The following is a 12,126-nucleotide window of genomic DNA, read 5'->3' as shown; positions in this document are numbered from 1 at the left end:
TGGTGAAGTCATGATGTCCTGATTTATGTTGGAAGTGTTCTTTCGCCTACCTCTGGCCATTGACTTATCTGAAACCTTCCCTGTTTGTTTTTGGATTCTGCAGATCAGACTGGTGCTGTCTCTCTCTGGTGTCTGGAGAGTTCTTCAGGAAGCTGAGCACTCTCAGCGTGTGCTGAGGACTAGCTGTACCTGTGGGAGGAAAGTACGCAGGCGCAAACTGGGCAAATGCAAGCGTGTGTGTGCGCGCGCGCGCGCGCGTGTGTGTCTGTGTGTGTAAGTGTGCGTGGATGAGTTTCTCGAGGGACAGAGTGATGGCTAATGTTGAACCCTTGAGTGTGTGGGAGGGGCTCTGTACTGTATATGTCGCAGGCGCTAATGATGATCGCAGCGCAATTTCTGGTATTAACTGTCTTAGCTCCTCAATCAGGCCCACAGGGCAGGAACTTCAATGTCCCTAGTGCCCCTCTGTTTCCCAAAGTGGGTATGTGGGTGGGAGGGGGGTTCGATGCCTGGCTTCTGATTTAGAAGGACCCAGGATCTGGGGAACTGCAGATTCTCAAGGGTGCATTCACTTACAGGCAGGTCTCTTGGCCGAGATCGTGGTATCCGGGGCTCTCTGCTCTCTGGTTTGGCCCTGCTTCTTTGATGTGTTCCGCCAGTTCTGTGCTGCTGTCACTGCCAGGTTCTGAGGTCTTGCTGCAGCTGGAGATTTCAGGGTGGTCGCTTCAGCAGGGATGGGGTAACCAGGCTCTCTGTTCTCTGGTTTGGCCCTGGTTAGTCTTAAACTGGAGGGCTGTGGTGCCCCGCCAGTTCAGTGCTGCTCCGCTGCCACGTCCTGCTGTAACTGGAGACTGGCTTGCTAGTCCCAATGCTTTCTGGGAAGTCCTGGGATCTCTTCGTTGTGCTCTCCAAGCTTGGGAGGCCCAGTGCCTGGTGTGTCCAGTTTGTATGATGTTTCTGCCTGGTTTCGGTGAGTATATAGCGTATTCTCTGTCACTGTGGGATTGGGTGGGTCGTACCGTCAGTGATGGCAATCCTGCGGAGCTAGTATGGTGTCTAGCAGATTCGCGCCCTGGGAGGATGGTGCAGCCGCTGCGCGAATCTGGGACTCCGGGGCACGTACTGCTGGCTTTTGTCTGCCGCTAAGGTGGTTGGGGCTCCGTCTCAGCGGTTGTATACCCCAGGCAGTTAGGTCTGCGCTGAGAAAGATGAGTCCGCTGTGCCGCTGTGCCGAGGAGGAAGGAGGTCTGGGGCAAAACTTTATTTTGTAAGTATAATTGTTTCATTCATCATGATCATGTGTTACAGTGTAAAATATTTAGTCTAATAAATTACATTAAATCATCAAACAAATTATTTTTCTGTACATACATGTATAAATGTATCTATTAAATCAGCAAACAAATTATTGATCAGCACATACATGTATAAATGTGTCTCCATATTTTTCTATGAGGTAAGCCTATTTCTATGAGGAATTAAAAATAGAAATATGTCTAATTATTACCAAATATGACAGAGTAATACTTTTCTACCTTAAAAATTGTTCAAAGCATTATAAACATTGATTTTATTAGGCTATGCAATTTGAGGAAGCAATCTTGCTCCAAATATCAGAAAATATCATTTAAATTTTCATTTTTGTTAATTTTATTGTAAGTAAAAACATTTGCAACATAACTTATCACTTGTTTTAACATCATCATAACATTGAGTTTAAATAACTTAGAATATAAAAAAATAGATTAGTTACATGAGACATAATTGAAATGAAGTTTTAGAACAAGGATTCAAAGATTGTGTAGAGTGCATTGCACTGCTTCTATGGATTCTAAAAGAGAAATTTTTTGGCAAAATAATAAAAATTAATATATAAAATAAAAAATAAGTCCACACTAAATTACACAAGATGAGGAATATCAAACATTAAAAAGGAGCAGGACTAGAGCTTTCCACAGGGGACCTCTGAAAGACTCTACCCAGCAGGGTATCGAAGAAGATACTGAGACTCAGCCAACTTTGGGCAGAGTGCATAAACCTTATGGAAGGAGAGGGAGATAGAGAGACCTGGAGGGTACTTTGACCTCTTCCTTTCCGATTTGTATCCCCTTGATCTCCTTTAGTTGTCTTACTGCTCAGATTCTAAATCTTAAACATGTTTATAACTCGATATTATACAATGCTTGATAATAGTGTTTTGCTAATATCTTTCTATATTTAAAAAAAAACAACAACAGAAATGTTTCTAAAACACATAAAGAGATCTTTTTTGCATGCTTTTATTTTGAATATATTGTTTGTGCTAACAAGAACCGATGATTTTTTTAAAGGTAAGAATGTTCTTATTCTTTTAGTCCCTCCCATACCTAACCTTCACTCAAGTACATGGCTTTTTTCCCCTCCTTTAGTTATTGTTGTTACACATAAATACCAATGTACAGATATTTAAATGTAAAAATCTGAATTTTTTTTATTGTGTGTGTATTTATGGTTTCTGGAGTTTCTACTCTGCATTGGAGAACTAGTAAGAGGGATCAATTTTGGAAGAGTTGAATTTTCTCTCTCTGAGCAGTCACTAGTTGGATGTAGTCCTTTAATTGTGAGGCCATGTGAAATTTAATATGTGCGCTGATAGCGCCATTGCCCCAGTTGTTTAAACAATGATGTCCAGAAGAGATGGCTCCCCCACACCCTTCCAGAAATGTTTGCTTTTGCAACTTTCCACTCTCTCTTCCATAATGCTACGTGAATCATAGATGCAAGAGCGATACTATACATGTGTCTGTTAAGGCTTGGTTCACTGTGATCTGTTGATCTCTACCCCCGTCCAGTTGTGATTTCCTGTGATGGGCTCAATTGGTTGTAAAGATAACCTTCTTTGGTAAGGAGTGGTAGCTGAATTATGGTTTTAAGGATACTGTTTAGAGCGTAGTAAGAAATCATGCTTGTCTAGCAAAGTGGCCATAGTATATTCCTTTCTATTATTCAGGCGTCACTCATCCCAGCATCCTGGCCAGATTTCCAGTATCAGGAACAATTTCCCTCCTGTTGAGTGGATGTTAAGTCCAATTGGATGACTGTTGGTTACCAAGAATATGTGATTACCACTTACTGCACCACTATGCACACCTCTCTACGCTGGTAACTATGGTTCATACACGTTGCAGCTTGGTAGGACTGTTTTACTGCTTTCATCCCTTAGTGCCTTGTATAGTATTTTTCTGGAACCAAAATGATTTTGGATTAGTCTAGCTATACTAAAGAAATGTCTTGGTACCAAAAATGATTTTATTGGAACAGAAATGTTATGATGAAGGAGAAATAAAATATTGAGCAGAGTCGAGATATGCTAAGTTCATATTTTTTTCTGCTTACTATGTATGATTGATTTTAGTAAAATATTTCTTGGCACTTCTCTCCTTTTCTTCCTCAGGACTTTGCAAAATTTCTGACTGTTATAAAATTCCTTTTCTACTCATCAATCTGTATTTCTTGGTTTTTGTTAGAAAAGAGGTTTTAAAAACATTTGCCACAGATAAAAATGTGCTTTAGGCACAGTTTCTACTTACATGGTCTTGAAGCTACTCCAGTATTCTCTTCTTCTGTGAAATGTGAGCCTGCCAGGAATGTGCATCCATTGATCTTTAAGGAACCGTTCAGTCCAGTTATGTAGGATCCAGGCAGCTGTCAGTTTACAGGAACTTCTCAGAGTGGTTTAGCTACCACAAAATTCAAAAGGGAGAGCAGAAAGTTAGATTTAGGTTTTTGAGCAAGTATAATTGGTTTATATATCAGAAAGCTTATTTCCCCTTTTTGTTGATAATTTGTAGAAGAAAATGGATGTAAATTAAAATTATTTCAAATACGCTTCTGGCTACTATCAATATTTGAATGGTCTATATAATTTTAAGTAGGATTTTGTAAATAGAACAAAGATGTCCTTAGCAAATGATACCCATATTATCAAATAACTTAATTCTTATATTTAAAATTATTTTTCAGATACACCTTCTTTATGACAAGGTTTTCAAGCTGTGTAATATAATTTTTTTAGAAAGGTAAAGGTACTTGCTTTAATGTAGAGTTAGAGCAAAAAGTTACCTGGACAGTGTTTTTTTCTTATTTTTCAAAATTAATTATGTAGAAAATGATTTTACATTACTTCTCTTATGGTAAAAGTTAGGATTGTTCTGTTTACTGTAAGTCTGACATTTTATTCAGGCTATGGTATGTAAATTTTGGTTAATGCTGTAAGTAGCTCCAGAAATCTAAAACATTAAAAAGCAAATTGAGATAATATCTTCTGAAATGTTTAACATATGGTACAATAAGAGACAGATTGAATTTTAGATTATATTTACTATGCATTGAATCAATATAAGTATGTATCATTCTGTTCTAAAGAATTCCATTTAAAATAATTTGAATTCAATATCAGTTTAATTTTTTTTCTATTCTCTTGAGGTATTTGCATGTTCCATCATTGCCAGGATTTTAATAATGTAGAAAACCTTACAAATACTATGAAAATAAAAATTCCAATGAAAATTGTCAAAAAGAAAATATGTGGGCTACATTGCAACTTTGAATGATCTAAAATTTCCCTTGGACCTCATACACTTCTTGACTCTATGATTCAGGAATAATCAATATTTTGATCAATAAATGTAGAATTGAAGTACATCATGTTTGAAGTGTATGACTCACAGGAAATCATTATCTGATTGCTCTTCTCTCTAACATATATTATGAAAACGCTTCTTGTAAAAGCATAGAAATAAGGTTCAAAGTAATTTCTCTTTTACTAATTTATGGTTGGTTAAACACACAGAAATTCTAACAATCTCCTCTTTTTGTATTTGACAATGTCAGCCTTCAATTCTAGAATAGTGGTTCTCAGCTTTCCTAATGCTGTGACCCTTTAATACAGTTCCTCATGTTGTGGTGACCCACAACCATAAAATTATTTTTGTTTTGGTGACTTTGTCATAAAATTATTTTTGTTGCTACTTCATAACTGTAACTTTGCTATTGTTATGGATACTAATGGAAATGTCTGGTATGCAGGAAACTGATATGCACCTCCTGAGAAAGTGCCATCGGGTGGCACAGGGGCCATGACCCAAAAACTGACAACAACCGTTCTAGAATATAGTGACTTTTTATAAACTGGATGTGATTGTGGATTTCCAATGAATGAATGAATGAATGAGTCTATCTATCAATCTTTCTATCTTTCTACTTATCATTGACCTATAAATAACATTTATCTATCATCTATCTACCTATCTTTTCATCTATCTATATGTATCAACCATTTCCTTGTTATGAAGGATATGTTACTCATATCCTATTTAGCAATTTACCCTTGAAATTTTAAATGTGTCCACCATTAGTGAACATTCATTCAGCCCTAGAAAACTGTATGCAACTGTATGAGAGACTTTGATGAAATAATGTGGCTAATCAGGAAAATTTATTGAGGCAAATTAACCAGTGAAGTACAATCAAATTGAATTATGGTCCACTTACTGAATTATTTATATATATAAAACTATGGGCTAGGAATTGTTGGTGGTAGGGTAGACAACTTTATGGCTCCAGGTTGTGAAAAGGGAGGGAGCCAACTCTTGCCTTTCTCATTTGAGATATCCATGGCTGAAGCTCTTCTTGACCTTACCTCTGTAATTTTGGACAGTTACAGTTCCACAGTTCCTCTGTTTTGTTTTATAAAGTATTGTCATAGTCAGCATCTATATTGGAAATGGATTGGAATTTAACCAGACGTTACTTTACTTTTGGTTACCTTCCAGCTATGAGGCGAGATCTTCAGGCAGGTGGAGATAAACCTGGGGGACAATCATTATGAAAGTGCAGAATCCTTGGAAAGGGGATTTAACATAGGAACTAGTACCATTATTGCACCAGAGAAAAGTGGAAAGGTTAACACAGGTTGGATTGGTGATAGAGATGTTATGGAAACATGTAGATGAGACCTTGAAAGGATCCTACTAGGCTAAAGGAGAAGGATAGATTAGGAAGAAGAGTGTTTTATAACTTTCATGTAGGTATGGGCTCACAGGCTTCATGAAGCAAGATGTTAATGGGAGTAGGTGCCAGTAGTGGCTGGTAGAGGGAAGCCCAGAGAACCACAGAGAGGAGTGAGGGTGGGTGGGTAGAGGAAGGAGGTCAGCTGAACATTGTATTGTTATAGCCTGGGACAGGAGGCCTTGGCCATCATTTTGAGTTTGTTGAAGGATCTTCTGTTGAAGGATGTTAACAGGTAAAGTCTTACTGAGAGGCAGGGACAAGCTGTTGGGAGATATGTAGGTCAACTAGAGGGTATTTGGCAAAGCCAGTATTGTAGAGCTTACCTGCAAAACCCATTCACCCTTGTTCACCACAGGAATCACTGATAGAAGACTGAAAATGAATATTAAAGTTGGCAAGCATGGTGCCGCCATTACTGGTGGATTCAATTCAGCATTCAATATGCAACCTCCATATTGAGGCTTCCTGGCCGCAGTCACCTTTGTTGTGGTAATGAAAGAAGGGGTAAGGGCTCACAGTAATGGAAATGGAATCAGGTAGAGAGGTGTGGTTACCTGATCCTTGGAAAGCTTGCCACACTGGGCCGGAACTGTGCACTTCTGCGATGTACGGTCCCAGTGGGCAGAATAGGGTGGAACACAAAGTCTGGAGGGAGCAAGGAATGAAGTCCATGACACAAGATCTCAGGTCCAGCTAGGGGTGTGAGAAAAGGAAAATTTCTCCTAAGTAAGTGTGCTGCTTTTATAGCTGGCCTGCTGGCAACAGGCCAGGTGGCAGCGGGGAATTCAGGGCTCCAAAACCAAGCCCGGGGGATCAACGAGGCCCCAGCCTGACTCAGGGGAGTCGGGTGGTGGCTCTGGGAACAGCCAACAGCTGGCATTGGGAGCTCAGGGCTCCAAGTCCAGCTCAGGTGAAAGAGGTGCGACCTGACTCGGATAAATCGGGCTTCTGTTTCTGGAACAGCCAGCAGCTCATCACACAGGTTGGCAGTGTGAAGGCAGAGCAGAACAACAGCAGATGCTCTCTGGGCCAGGACATCTCTAGCAGTGATCGAATGGTGGTTCTGCAGTGGCTGCCTGTGTGGCAGTCGAGTCTAGGGATCCAGCGATGAGTTCTTTTGGGGAGAAAGGGAGCTCATCTTTTCCCAGCTTTATAGCTCTGAAGAAACAGCCAGTCTCAGGCATCCTTTGGTGGAATAGATGGTGCTATTGTGGCTTTATTTCATGTGAGACTGGCACTTACAAACCTTGGGCTGTCGGGGGGAGGGGCTTTGAAGATGAACCTGTCTCTCACCCGCGGGGCTGAGGAAGCTGGCAATGCCCTATTTACATGGGGAAAGATAGCAGGTGACAAGCTCACATGACTGACCACCTGTAGCCACCTGGGAGTTGTATCATGTGCTCCTGAGGCAGGCATAGAAATGGAGAACTTGGTCGTACACCTTCCGTTCTCAGGATGAGGTTTTAAATCTCAAGTTTAAGATTTCCGTGGTTTAAAAATACTCTCTCTTGATAGTACCATGCCGGTTCCCCTGGAGGCAGGGTCCATGAGCACCACATAGAGGATTCTCAATTCGGGTCCGACATCCTCCCAGTGGGAAGTCCTGGGTTCCTACGAGTTTGGTGTGTCTGTGATAGGTCTCCTTAACAAAGAATCTCCAGTAGTGGATAGAGGGTTAGGAAGAGGCTGGTCAGAAACAGGGTTAGAATGAAGAATAACAAAGATAGCCATACTCTGACCAAGGACCATTCCTGGATATAAACTAGAACCCCTGCTCAGACATAGCCCCTGGTAACTCAGTATCCAAGTGGGTTTACCTAGTAAGGGGAACAGGGACCGTTTCTGACATGAACTCAGTGGCTGGCTCTTTGATCACCTCCCCCTGAGGGGGAAGCAGCCTTGCCAGGTCACAGAGGAGGACAATGCAGCCAGTCCTGGTGAGACCTGATAGGCTAGGGTTGTATGGAAGGGGAGGAAGACCTCCCCTATCAGTGGACTTGGAGAGGGGCATGGGAGGAGATGAGGGAGGGAGGGTGAGGTTGGGAGGGAATGAAGGATCCGGCTACAGCTGGGATACAAAGTGAATAAACTGTAATTAATATAAAAATAAAAATTTAATAAAAGAAAGAAAGAAAAGGAAATGAGGGCATATGCTGCTCTTTTAACAACGAAAGAAAGAAAGAAAGAAAGAAAGAAAGAAAGAAAGAAAGAAAGAAAGAAAGAAAGAAACTGCCATGGAATCAGACTCCAGGACAGTCCTTACTTGATTTTCTTATATCCTGTGATGATTATGTATTGTATCTTCAACAATATGAAATCTTACCCTCATATCCTGGTGTTCAACCAATATCAGAGACAATGGCCTATATTGTTTGGACAATTTCATCAATTTTCCAACAAATTTAGGAGAAGCATTCTGCATTTTGTAGTGGCTTCTGTTTTATTATTATACTTTAGTTTCCATGATAATCAGGCTAACGATTTTTTTCTTCTATTTTTCATTACAAAGGAGGTTTTTCAGACATGTTTTCTTTGTGTAGACTTTCTTTCTTTCTTTGTTTCTTTTATTTTGGTTGAGTTCATAGTCAATTTGTTTGATGAATAGATAGCTTCCAGATTTGAGAACTATCCATACAGCTCCATTTGAAAATGTCGGTGTAATGAGGCTCACTGCTTGTAAAAGGTAATTAGTCTCTCCCGAGACATTTATTGTCAGTCTTAAAACTGCTCTGTTTTATCATGTAACCAATTATTTTTCTTTCTTGAACAAGGTATCTAATTAAAAAATACTTTTAATGTCATTTGTTTGTTCAGCTGTGATTTTTTTTATATTTTATATTTCAAATAACATAAAATCTCTAGGAATAGCATTGGATTTCCTTGATAGTGGATTGAATTGTTCTGCATATTGCTGTATTGTTATGGTCAATATTTATAAAAGAAATTTTGAAAAATAAAAATGATTTCAGAGGTAACATGCAAGTTCAAAGGGCTAGTAACATTTAAATATTAAATAAATATTACAGTTTCACCATCTGTTGATGTCAACTAAACATTAGTGGATGTTTTAGAATTGCTTTATCTATTTCAGAATAATGTCACAATAGAGAATTCTGTAAATTTAAACATTCTAAGAGATGATCCTTTAAAATGTTCTCAGCCAGGAACTGTCCTTTATTTTAGTTATTTCGTACATGTGTCCAATACTTTACGCATGAATGAACATAACCTATTCTGCTAGGTAGGCCTTTAAGATGATTTCTATGGTGTCTGACCAATAATGCAGAAACTGTTGTATACTCCCTTCCCTCTTATGTACGATAGAACCTAAGCATAGAGATAGATATCACTTTTAAGATTTTATATCAGTTGGCTGTAATAAAGAAGTAATCAGATAATCTTAACCCAGTCAAGTAAGTCATAAGAAAGACTAAGTTAGCTTTTTATGAAGCTGACAGAATTTATGTCAGAGATAGACAGTGATATGAGATACTTTTGGCCTTGAGGGTCAGTGAGAAACCCTTTTCCCAAATCAAGGTGTACAGCAACAAGCAAACAGTATTTGAGATTCATCCCTCCTGTCCATGTGCATACACACATGGAATCACATGTTCACACAAACTCTTGCATGATTTTATATTGAATAATAAATAGAACATGCCACTTTTGTCTGAAAACATAACACATATAATGTATTTTTATAAACTGGGTACTGTGCAAGGCACTGAAAACAAAAATGCAAGCTTTCATATAGGTGAGCTTGAAAAGTGAAATTTTGTGTGCTCAAGAGCATCATCTGGCTAACTAGTGTTGCTTCATTTTCTTTTTTTTAATATTTCTATTTTTTATTCTGTTTCTAAGACAGTGTGTTTTAAATCTTTTTTATAGTCAGACTGAGTCAGAAAATGATAGCCAACAGGTAGAACAGGTTTCTTCAGAAAATAGAAAGTGAACCAATAAATAAAAATTGAGCTCTAATATAACATTATTTTCAATACTTAAACTGGAAGACATTTCTTAAAGATTTATTTGCTGGAAAATTCACAGAAGTAGTGTTACCTTAGCAACTCATGACATAGAAATTAAGCTGTCAAAATCTCGATCATTCAAAAGAGTCCACTGACCTTCATGTCAACACAGCAGATGAAAAAGAGCTACAGTGATATTCTTTGCCAGGTTTTTGAACTCTAATAAACAAGCCAAGCTGTGTTTATGAATTCTCTAAAATAGACAAGTGGAGAATATAACAGTATCTGTGGGTGCCAAAATGGATTTACAGGTAGTTTGGCAACTCACATATTGCCAAAGGAATCTTCGCTTACCCACTCCTTCATTACGAAGAATACTGGATGTATCTCAATCAGCAAAGGAGAGATACAGCCTCACACTTGCCAAAATTTGATGCTTCATCACATTATTTATCCTTAGGAAGAAATCCATGAAGTTGCCTTGCTCTAAGAAAATTAGGGGATGTGTCTGGAGATGGAATGTTAAGGGAAGACTACCAGGAGATCCTCAGGTTTCTAATTTACATATTATGTTGCTGTTACCATTGTCTCGAAACAAAAGCAAAACTAAATAAAAGATAAAAGATTCTACTTCATAGATACAACTATAACTGGGTAGGATAGGAAAGGACTTTCTGAACAGAAATATGGAAATATAGGTGTTGAGTTCAGTAAGTAATATACAGGACCTCATGAAGCTACTATGCTTTAGTACAGCAAAAGATACCATTATTCAGACAACATAATAGTCTGCAAATTGAAGAGTAAACTCTATCAACTATGCGTGAGAGTTAGTATATACACCATATAAAGAACAACAATGACAAAAAAAAATTCCCTGGACATCAAGAAAACAAATAACCCAATTTAAAATGAAGATTAGAATGAAACAGAGATGAAGTGATAAACAAATGTCAGGAGTGAGTTAACAAAGTCCCTAAAGGAAATATATCTTATATGTCAATATTAGATTTTAAGCTTTAGATATGTGTATTTCAAGTTGGATAACCATAGAGGTTAGGTAGCAAGTAATGCATGATGGGAGAGTAGCAGAAAGTCCAAGAATGTGGAAATGGTGTATTGTGGATAAAAGAATAAATGAAAAAGTAGAACATATGGATTTAATTGTGATGGAAGTTTTGGGTAGCTGAGGAAATAAGGAAAGAGACAGCTAACACCAAAGCCCTTTTGACAATACTTATAGAAACCTACTACTTTAGCAGATTTCTGAAGACAAACACAAACACACACAGAGAGAGAAGAGAGACAGAGAAACAGAGAGAGAGAGAAAGAGAAAAATAGAAGAGTATATATATATATATGAGTATATATATATATAAGAGTATATATATGCATATATATATATACATACATACATATAATTAAATGGAGTAAATATATACTAGGAAAGACAGTATCCCAAGTAGAGACCCTATGGCACAAAGTACAACCTCTAGTGTGAGGAAAGGGATACATCTCATTGAGTTATTTGTCAATGGAGTCACAGAAGGCAAGGAATATGAGCAAACTATAGTGTATATTTTTAAATATAAAACAGTGTTTAATTAAATTAACAGTGTTAATTTATATATACATATATACATTTTAATTTATTCATTGGAATGGTTTAATTTGTGTTATGAGTTAAATTAACTAACATTGTTATTCAATAAAAAGTGCCGTGTAGATAAGGGTTATGGGTAAATAACTAGTGTCAACTCAGGCATGTGTGACTTAGAGGTTAGCTTGTGCTACACAGTGAGCTCTAGCCAGCCTGAGATACATAAAACATGAGATATTTTCTCAAATAAAATTAGGATCCCCCCTCACCTCTGTGGGGTAAATCAATTTTACAGGGAGGATTATTTAAGTATACATTTATAAATCAGGATAATAGGGTAGAATGATAGCCTAACATAGGGTTGGACCATCCATTTTATTTGTGGCAATGGTAGTCACCTTCTATGAATTCACATATGTGTCCTGCTGGTTTTGTGGATCTGGCTTCCTAATTAAGGTAGTTAATAGGTGTCCTTTTGCTTGATAGAACAACAACAACAAAAGACTG

At 38.1% G+C, this 12,126-nt stretch overlaps 1 long non-coding RNA gene across 1 annotated transcript in view; it reads left to right on the top strand.

The window, feature by feature from the left end:
• Positions 1 to 859: 859 nt before the first annotated feature.
• The window catches only part of LOC132646715 (uncharacterized), a 120,401-nt gene continuing 109,134 nt past the window's right edge, over positions 860 to 12,126 (top strand). Inside the window, exons 1-2 of the long non-coding RNA XR_009584965.1 lie at positions 860 to 970; positions 2,990 to 3,141. This is a non-coding gene — a long non-coding RNA (uncharacterized LOC132646715). The remainder of the gene's footprint in view (positions 971 to 2,989; positions 3,142 to 12,126) is intronic.

Source organism: Meriones unguiculatus, chromosome 12, assembly GCF_030254825.1.
Source record: "Meriones unguiculatus strain TT.TT164.6M chromosome 12, Bangor_MerUng_6.1, whole genome shotgun sequence".
Lineage (NCBI taxonomy): Eukaryota > Metazoa > Chordata > Mammalia > Rodentia > Muridae > Meriones > Meriones unguiculatus.
The sequence above is the reverse complement of the archived record's forward strand: the minus strand, read 5'-3'. Positions and strand labels throughout refer to the sequence as shown.